We start from the raw sequence: 10796 nt of genomic DNA, 5'->3' as shown, positions 1-10796 counted from the left end.
TGAGAAAAAAATCTTGCTTAAGTGTTTCAACTTTAATATGGAGAATGGCACATGAAACGAGAAGCCATTTGCACAAGTTTAAAGTTTCCTTTAAATTTGAAGAAATTGATGCCAGAAATCTGACATTTAGACTAGTTACATCTAAATTAGTTAGAAAGCAAATGCTTATTTTTAAGGCTAAATGGAATAAAACATGGGAGACAATTAAACATGAGTTAAGCTTTGTTTTTCATAAATAACTAAAGAAATGTCCTTTAAGATTTACTATATAATCACAATTACAATTATTTACCCAAATTTTAAATGAGCTTCAGAAAGCTAAATCTGACAATGTAAAAGGGTGTGTCCATCTGTCACTTTTCAAACAATATCCTGTTCAACTAACTCCAGGGAGGGTCTTTGGCTGTAGACCCATGGGACAGCAATGTAGACTGTTTGGTTATTCAGATGGGCAGTTCTCATACAAAAATATTATCAGTTATCAGTGGGGCGATGACGGCATATAAACAGCTCTTTGGCTCTGTTTTATAGTAAACTGAAATAGTTGGTAAATGTACTGCCACTCCAGGGTAAGTTCTCCCAATATTTGTTTTAGCAAAGAGCATCTGTTAAAACAAGCCAGTAGAAAAAAGAATGTCTGTCTAGACACTCACACACACACAAACACACACACACACACACACACACACACACACGCACACACACACACGCACACACACACAACGACATGTCTTTAGTAGATATGCAACACCTCGCCAAACTGCATGAGCAAATAATATATACAAAGACATGGAGGAGGGAGTTTGGTGTGGAAGAATTTGACAGACTTGCACTGAGCCCTGGCCTAAACTCGATAAAACACCTTAGGGATGAAAAAAAGCAGAGACTTTGATCCAGGTCTTTTCATCTAACATCAGTGTTTGACCTCACAAAAATGACTCACAAAAATGACTTTTTTTGGGATTAACAAATAGAAAAAAGATTTAATAAATCTCAGACTGTGTTTTAAAGACTCTCAAATTAGTGTAGGTTAGGAATGGCAAACTATCGTATTGGGAAGAAAACTATTCAATTCAATTCAAAGATACTTTATTGATCCCCGAGGGGAAATTAGAATTCCAGTACAACCCATCCAAACATTCATCATGACACAAGACAAGGGGGGGGACGGGTCACTGAGGCTTTGCTGCTCACTCACAATTCTTAACATGATAAAGTCTGATTGATTGTTTAGCAACCTCTTAAAATTGAAACATGAAATTTTCCCTAAGTGTATTCCATAAAACAATCAATTAGATATGAACGAATAGCTGGTTAAATCTGATCATTATGTGTTGCTTACCCATACATATTAGTTTTACTGCAGTATTTGTCTTTGTTAGACGTTGACCTATTGGCAGTTACAGATTTATGGGCCAAAAGACTGAGGAATTTTAAGAAATACCACAAAATATCAAGATGAAATTTGAGGTCAGTATTGTCCATTCCTTTTGTAGACTGTAGCCAGTTTGTGTTTGCACTGCGATCCAGATTCCATCAAAACTGGGAAATACCCCTTGAGTTTAGCATCAGCTAGTATCTTGTTTTTCTCTCTGTCAACTTCTCTTCCTATTTCTACAATGATTACCCTAATGCTGCCGCATTAAAAGTCATTAGGGATGTCTTCAGTGCTAATATAATCAAGTATTGCCAGACAGTTTAGCTAAAACAGTGACTGGATAGCACTTTGTGAGACAAACTTTGCTTTAAAGTGAATTATAGTGGTGTTTTTATGTTTGATCTTATGCCTGAGGTCTCAATACGCCCCAAGTATTAAATGGACACAAAAACAGATGAGTGGATTATTCTAGAGATGCACTGAGCTGAGTCAAAAAGGTATCATTTTGCGTGACTCCATGGGAATAGTGCGTAAGTCATGATAAACAATAATGGTGTCAGGGCAAAACCCCAGAGTTAAAATTTCTCCTGAAGAAGGTGTCTGAACTGGAGTTCCGAAGAGGAGAGTCACTTCGACACTCAGCGGAGTTGCAGTACCTTTTTTGGTGTGTGAACACTCCAGAACTCATGATTTACAATAAAACTAAAACCTTTGACTTATGATAGCAAATCAGGTGACAAATGGTAAAACAACCTTAGTCAGACTTGACTCACCTGAGCCACATTTAACTTTATGCTTTATTTCCCTTTGTGTGTCGAAACATGAGACATTTTCCAAAGTGATATAACTAGTGTGGGGGAATATAAAAGAGTCAAGATAAGTTCCAGAGACAAGAGTCTCCTGCAGCCTGTGCAAAGTCTGGAATACATGAACAGCACATGAAGTGTTAGTTTGAATAGGACTTCTCCTAAGTTAAAGAGACTGCATAGAAAAGTATGGCTGTCTCACACAGGCCCAGTGAAACGTTTCCATTAAATGTTTTGCACATTTTTTCTCTTCTCTCTAATCAGAATTATACATACAAAATTAAATATATACACACATCTGCAGTAATATTCCCCAGTAAGTTACAGAGAAGTCAACACAGATTTTTTGTTGGACACTTGACCACTGGATGGCTTCTTGTGATGACCCTTGGGCTATGAGAAAGCCATTCCAGGAGCCTGATCTGTCCCCACCAAAACCTGTTTGTTTGGGTTACTGGTCGTGTTGGAACAGCCACCTGTATTTAAGTATCAATCATCTGAACCAAGCTGTCAATCTCAGATGAAAGGACATGGTTAGGATGTTAAGGAACAACCCCAGAAACACCAAGGCTCAAGCCTTTCATTGACTTAACGACCACTGAAATACACAGCTGGTGAACAATGCAACAAGCCTTCAAAAGAAATGTTATGGCCAGGAGAGACAAAGATTGAGATATTTGGCCACAGTAAGAAGAAGTATGTTCGGAGGGATGAAGATGTGACCATCAAAACCAGGATCTCCAACAAGCAAGCGTGGTGGATGGAAGCATCATGCTGTGGATCTGTTTAGCTGCCAGTGGGACTGGTGCATTGCACAAATTGGGTAGAATAATTGTGTATTCCAAAAGCACAATGAACCCAGATTTTGGAATGAATAACATGGGCTTATTAATGTTCTGGAATACCTGTGACTGCAACCCAAATCAAAATGGACAGTGCTTAAAAGCCACAAAAAGATAGTATGATAAATATTTGTCTGTGTATGTTTAATCATCTAAGTAGGATTTTGACGCTATGTGGATTAAAAACCCCACAATAAATCAAACAGTGTGAATCCAATTATTGTTTAAAGAATCCAATCAAGTTGTTTATTGAATACCACAATGACATAAGAATGGTCCAAATACATCTTCGAAGGCCAAAAACTAACAATGATGTTAAAGCTTAAATAAGTGAGTCCAGACATGAAAGCCCGTAAAAACTGACCATAATGCCACCTCCTCTGAGCTCCATTTTTTTTTTTCTTTGATGAAACAGAGCATGCCCGCAGATGCCTTTTAATAGTGTCTCCAAACTCTGCAACACCAACTGGGGGTATTTCATGATAGTTAAGGCAAACAAAATACCCTGGCCTGCACAAGTGAGAAATGCAGGGCAAATCTCAAAGAATGTCAACAAGCATCAGAAACATCTGCCAGTCAAACAGCACACACACAGAGTTTAGATAAAGGGTTGGTGAAAGCGGTGCGTAGCAAAAAAACAAGGCACAGTGGATACAATGGAGAACTTATTATGTTCATACAGTAAAATATACTGACAGTGTATGTAGATGGGGGACTCAATCACACATTCTATCAAGCAAAAACATAAAAGCACGGTGTTTGTTTTATTGTGTACATGGCCTAATCCTTCCTATTTATAACAGTGGAGATACACTGGTTCCCCTGCAGGAATGTTAATCTTCCTAAGGGCTTTGGCCAAGAGTCCACTGGCCTAGCGAGTAAACACTGCACAGCTGAAAGGGACAATCTGCAGTGCATGCTGGCTCTGAAGAATACTCTCCCTGTACATTTGTCAAAGGCGGACTCACTGTGCACTGCAGCTGAGTAAACCCATGACAGTACCATATATATATATAAATATATATATATATATATATATACATTTATTGATGTCTGCGCTGATGAGGTTTCGCTCATCTTGGGATGTAGGAAGCTTGAAACCTAAAGTGCTAATAATTAAAGGGCTAATAAATATCTAGCATTTTGGGACATTCTTTCATTTTATATCTTGATAACTGCTGCAGCTGTGCCATACTTTGTTCTGTTTTTCCATAAATAGACTTTGAACTGATTAGATCTATAGTCTGAAAGAAAATTGAACACCACAATCTGCACAATCTGCTCACAACACAAAGAACTCCCCCATCGGAAGTTGATAAACTGGCAACACCTGTCTGAAATGGGACTTCTAAAAGCTCATAAAAGCTCCTCATATGCTCCATTGATTTGGAAATACATATGAATCAAAGGAAGGCTTACATTTAGAGAAGGAAGCAATTTTGTCATAGGAATTTGGCTAATTGTTAATAGGGTGGTACTGTCCATCTCTAACTGTCTAGAATAATAGCTTCCATAGGATTTATAGTAATAAACAGAGGTAGTGTGGGCACCACTTTGTGCGTTCCTACATGATGAACGTCATTCCTCTTCACAACCTCCGCCCTTGCTTTCAGCTTCCTCCCATTACAGTGCAGGTTCTTCTTATATCTGGTTAGTGTCGTGCATCACGTGGTTCATGAGGTCCCTCATTTATTCTCAGCCTTATCACTTTAGGGTGGCCTGGTTAGTGTCTCACGCCAGCCACACATCATTTGAAAGGTACAGTAGCCATATTTCTGCCTGCAGCTGGTCCTAATTATCCATGTGCTTTGCAGAAAAAGGGATTTGGGCTTCCTGTCACCAAAAGTGACAGGAAGCCCTACAATGCCTTGTAAAGCATTCATACCCGTTGAACTTTTTCACATGCTGGCATGTTACAACCTCAACCTTAAATATGTTACTGGGATTTTATGCAATAGATGAATACAAAGAAGTGCAAAATTGTGATGTCAAAGTCAAATGATACATGTTTTTTAAAATAATTTACACATCAAATTCTGAAAAGTGTGATGTGCATTTGAAATCAGCTACCAGAGTCAGTCCTTTGTAGAACCATGTTTTGCTGGAATTTCAGCTGCAAGACTTTCAGGGGTATGTCCATACCTGCTTTTCTCTATATACTGGAATTGTATAAATTTCTTTGAAGAATAATGTAAGCTTAACCAGATTGTATGGAGAGTATCTGTGAACATCAGGTTTCCAGTCTTGCCACATATTTTAAATTTTATCTAAGTCTGGGCCACTCTAATGTGAAATTTCCAGTTTAGCTATGGCTCTCTGTTTATTGACCAGTCTTGCTGGAAGATGAACCTCTACCCAAGTCTGAAGCCTTTGCAAGCTGTAAAAAGTTTTCTTTCAGGATTGTCCTGTATGTAGCTCCCCCCCATCTTCCCCATCAGCTGTCTCTGTTGAGTAAAAAAAAATATCCCCACCACATAATTCTGCCACCACCATGTGTCACCATAACAATGGTCTATTGAGGGTGCCATTTGATAATCATTATCTGTCACACATAGCATTTTACATGTACACCAACGAATTTAATAAATCCTCTAGATTTCACCATCAACCTTCCGGTTGCTTCTCTGATTGATGATAGAATGGTAAATGGCCCCTTCCTTGAACCACCACCTTAACGTGGTGGAGGGGTTTGAGTGCTCGAATGATCCTAGAGGCTATGTTGTCTGGGGCTTAAATGCCCGGTGCGGCGGAGACGGGGTCCCACCCTGGGCCCAGACCTGGGGTCGGGACTCGTCGGAGAGTGCCTGGATGGGCCAAGCCTGAACGAGAGACGCGATGCCATCCCCCAGTGGGCCCACAACCTGCAGGGGGAACCATGGGGGACCAGTGCAAAGAGGATTGGGCAGCGGATGAAGGTGGAGACCTCGACGGCCCAATCTCCAGATGCTTTGGCTGGCTTTAGGGACTTGGAATATCACCTTGCTGGGGGGGAAGGAGCCTTAGCTTGTGCAGGAGGTCGAGAGGTATCGACTACAGATAGTCGGGCTCACCTCTATGCGCAGCATGGGCTCTGGAACCGAGCTCCTCAAGAAAGGCTGGACTCTCTTCTACTCTGGAGTGGCCCACAGGGAGAGGCAGCAAGCTGGAGTGGGTTTGCTTGTTGCCCCCCAGCTCAGCCATCTTATGTTGGGGTTTACCCCAGTGGATCCTTGCACCTTCAGGTTGGGAACAGGTCTCTGACTGTCGTTTTGGCCTACAAGCTCCCTAGGCAGGAGGTCGATGATCGGCTTTGTTGTCGTCTCCTCAGACCTTCGGCTGCATGTTTCGGAAACTCAGGTGAAGAGAGAGGCTGAGCGGTTCACTGATCACCACCTGGTGGTGAGTTGGATCCGCTGGAAGAGGATTTTGTCTGGAAGTGGATTTTGTCTGGACAGACTTGGCAGGCCCAAGCGCATAGTGAGGGTCTGCTGGGAAAATCCCTCGGCCAGGGATGTATTCAACTCCCACTTCCGAGAGCTTTGACCAGATTCCGGGGGGAGGTTGGAGACATAGAGTCCTAGTGGACCATGTTCTCCGCATCTATTGTCGATCCTGCCAACCATGGCTGTGGCCATAAGGTCTGCGGTGCCTGTCGCAGCGGCAATCCCCGAACCCGGTGGTGGACACCGGCAGTAAGGGATGCTGTCAAGCTGAAGAAGGAGTCCTATCAGGTGTGGTTGGCTTGTGGGACTCCTGAGGTGGTTGACGGATACTGTGTGGCCAAGCATGCCGCAGCCCAGGTTGTGGCAGAGGCAAAAACTCAGGCCTGGGAGGAGTTCGGTGAGACCATGGAGAAGGACTACCGGTTGGCCTCAAAGCAATTCTGGCAAATTGTCCAGCGGGAGGGGGAAGCAGTGCTGCACAGTGCTATGCCAACACTGTTTACAGTGGGGTGGAGAGCTGCTGATCTCGACTGGGGACATTATCAGTCGGTGGAAGGAATACTTTGAGGATCTCCTCAATCCTGGCGTATTGGAGGTTTTGGAGGTATGGGAGAGGAGAGTCCGGCCAATAGTTGAACTTTGGCTTCAGGAGAAGCAGTGTGGTTTTTCTCCCAAAAGAAGAGATCCCAGATACAAGCGGCTGAAATGAGCTTCCTTTGTGGGGTGGCCAGGCACTCCCTTAGAGATAGGGTGAGTAGATTGGCCATCCGGGAGGAGGTCGGAGTTGAGTCACTGCTCCTCCACATCGAGAGGAGCCAGTGGAAGTGGCTCAGGCATCTATACCGGATGCCTCCTGGATGCCTCCGAGGGAGGTGTTCCCGAGGGAGGCACGGCCCACCAGGAGGAGGCCCAGGGGACGGCCCAGGACAAGCTGGATGGACTATGTCTCTCGGCTGGCCTGGGAATGCCTTGGGCTCCCTCCGGAGGAGCTGGAGGAGGTTTCTGGAGAGAGGGAGGTCTGGGTGTCTCTACTGAGTCTGCTGCCCCCGTGACCTGTTCCCAGATGAAGTGGAAGACGACGAGTACGACTACGATGGCAAATGACCTATACTTGTATAGCACTTTACACGACAATCAGTCATCTACCCATTCATTCACGCATTCACACATGACAATGGTGAGCTACAATGTAGCCACAGCTGCCCTGAGGCAGACTGACAGAAGCGAGGCTGCCATACACAGACACCACCGAGCCCTCTGACCAACATCAGCAGGCAGGGTGGGTGAAGTGTCTTGCCCAAGGACACAACAACTTAGAGCAACAGAGTGGGTATTCGAACCAGCCACCCAGTGGTTACAGGACTCCTATCACTGCTGCTACCGTCGCCTCCATACCACTGCCTTCTTTGCCCTCCTGTCAGTTAAGGTGGATGACCATGTCTTGGTAGGTTTACTGTTGCAGTCTTTCCATTTGTAGTGTAGATTAGACAGAGCTCTGCAAGATGTTTAAAGCTTGGAATACTGCTTTTTCTAACCTAACCCTGCTTTAAACACCACCACGACTTTCTCCCTGACCTGTCTGCTGTGTTATTTGGTCTTCGTGATGCTGTTTGTTCTTTAATATTCTCTAACAAACCCCTGAAGCCTCTGCAGATTTACACACAGGGTGACTGTTTACAAATTATGTGACTTTTAAAGGTAAGGATTGCACTGGATTTTAATTAAGGGTATCAGAGTAAAATAAACTCACTACAAATGCACCTCACACTTTTCCTTGCACTTCACAATTATACACTGTGTTCCGTTGGTCTATCACATAAATCCTAACAAAATACATTGCAATCTGCAGTGCAAAAGTTTAAGGAGAATGAACACTTTTGCAAATCATAATGACTCTCAACTGCTCTATGCAAAAAGATCATTGGTGGAAATGCATTTCTACTGGTCCAGAGAAAACTTGCATGGTTTGATCCATATCTGTCAAACAGATACATAAGGATGTAAGAACAAGAAAAACAGAACAAATTCTTGGCAAGTTCGAACTTATCAAACTGTGCACAAGGAAACAGATTTTTACTTATTTGATCCATATTCTGGGCTCGTGTAAGTACTGGACCAAGTACAAAGTAAGCAAGTATCTGTTTAACATCATGCATGAGAATGTGGCTGTATGCTTTTGTTTTGGTTTCATCTCAGTATGGTTGGTTTCGCTCCCTGTGGGGAGTGCTGTCACAAAGCAACTGGGAGAGCTGGTCTTATTAGCGTGCTGATGGGAGGACTGCTGAACTGGGTATTCTTCTACAGAGGAGACACACAGGTTTTAATCACAGTACAAGTAAACAAAAATCATCCAGCCAAAGGAAGTCTCACAAGAAACAAGACCATGACAAAGATTCTCTTAAAGTTTGCTCAAAGAGCAGATGATTGAATTACTTTCCAAAACGAAAAAAAAAACATAAATCCGCCCTTTTTGTTTCCTTGTGATTCACGCAGTACCAACATCTGGAGTCCAATATCTGTGTCTAAATGTGTTTTGGTAAACTGCACAAAGATAATTCACTGGAGTGACATGAAATTCAAACTGACTTCTGGAACACACACAGCAGATCTGCTGAGCCTGCAGCGTCCTATTTTTAACTTTTTGGCAACTAATGTACTCCACTTTGGATCCACATAGTGACAAGGAAAAAAAGTAGAAGGGAATATAAAGTGCAATATAAATCAAGGCCAGAAGTCAGGAGTGTCTCTGGGCTCCACGAGGACAACAACATCAATCACACCTTGCAAACAGCCTTCTTATCCAGCAGATAAGGAGTTGCTACTTACATGCAGATTGTGCAGCTGTGTGTGTGTTGTGCATATTTCAGACTGGAATCTGCCTCACAGATCAAAAGGGACACAGAGCAGACAGCCGGAATTTGTAAAGATTGACTTTGATTATAAAGAGTGAGGCAATGCCCCTGCAAATCACTGTAGACACACACACACACGTTGACCAATCCATGTAACAAATTAGCTTTTAGATTTTTTCTCCAAGAATAAGATAAACTAAATAGTACACAAAAGGAAAATCTACAATACACTGGGTGCCATACCTTTGTGTTCAGTCCCCTTTATTAATATCTTAGCAAGTCATTGTACTGATATTCATGAATTGTTTTAATTATTTATTAAACAGTTATTTCAACCTCAGAGTAAATAGTTGCAAATATTGCACCCTTGCATTATGATCTGCACTTTTTACTTGTTGATTTAGGCTAACGTAACATTATTTTTAAAAGGTTCTGTTTATCTTATGGCTTTTTTACATTTTACAGCATTATATCTAGATCAATGATCAAGTGTTTAGAAAGGACACAGATTGTAAAAGATGTAAATTCTGACTTTTTTTTAATGTTACATAAATATACCATCCCACACTGTTGAGACTTCGCCACGAGGTGATAATTCTGTGTTAAAGGTCAAAACATGATCTGTCTCCATTCTTGAAAAGATGGTTCCAAAACCTTAACCTAACCAAGCCACTGGACTGTCCAACACTAATAAAGTTGTGTAAGAACCTTAAAATGAATATGCCTCTTCTTGCAGTTCAATCCTCTTATACTGAAACAATGACTTCAGCTCGCTAGCAGTGGGCTTTTGACACCTTCCTTACCACTCCCGTTCCTACGCATGGAATGTCCTCATGCAGCATTTTTGATTCAAAGTTTTTAATTAGCTGTTTTTATTCCATCTGGTCAGAGATGCAGGTTACCCAGGGCAAAGCATAATAGACTTAACTTTATCTTTTTTCCGATTACAATAAATGCACTTCATCAATGAACAAATCCTTCTCTCCATTTAAGGAGGCCCGAGTACAGGACCTTTGTCTAACTGAATTGATACATTTATAGCTAAATTGGTCTGGTTACATTAATTATATTGAGTCTTGCACATAATGTTTTTAAGGCATTACTGTTAACCAAATGTCATACTCAGGGACATTAAAGGTCAAAACTATGTTACTGTAGATGAGGGCCAGTTTAGGTGAGTAGCCATTTTCTATTGGCATTTCCTAAATTACGAAGACTAACACACATCTGTATCAACTAAACAGTGTGTTCTCATGTCTTTCCCGGTGCAAAGAATAATGTGTCTGTGTCACATCATCTTAATACCCGTGGAAAGCAGGAGGTTGGATTATTAGCTTAAAGTTTCTTGACACTTTGACCTGCAAACTATCTATTCAGCAAGCCACAGCAGACCAGCAGGAACTCCATGTGGTGCGAGATTGTCCACCTTGGTTGCATTATTCAATCCCTCTTTCTAGTTATACACTGCCTGGACAAAAAAAAGTCACCACCTGGAT

The sequence above is a fragment of the Girardinichthys multiradiatus genome, chromosome 15 (assembly GCF_021462225.1).
Source record: "Girardinichthys multiradiatus isolate DD_20200921_A chromosome 15, DD_fGirMul_XY1, whole genome shotgun sequence".
Classification (NCBI taxonomy): domain Eukaryota; kingdom Metazoa; phylum Chordata; class Actinopteri; order Cyprinodontiformes; family Goodeidae; genus Girardinichthys; species Girardinichthys multiradiatus.
Note: the sequence above shows the minus strand (reverse complement) of the source record.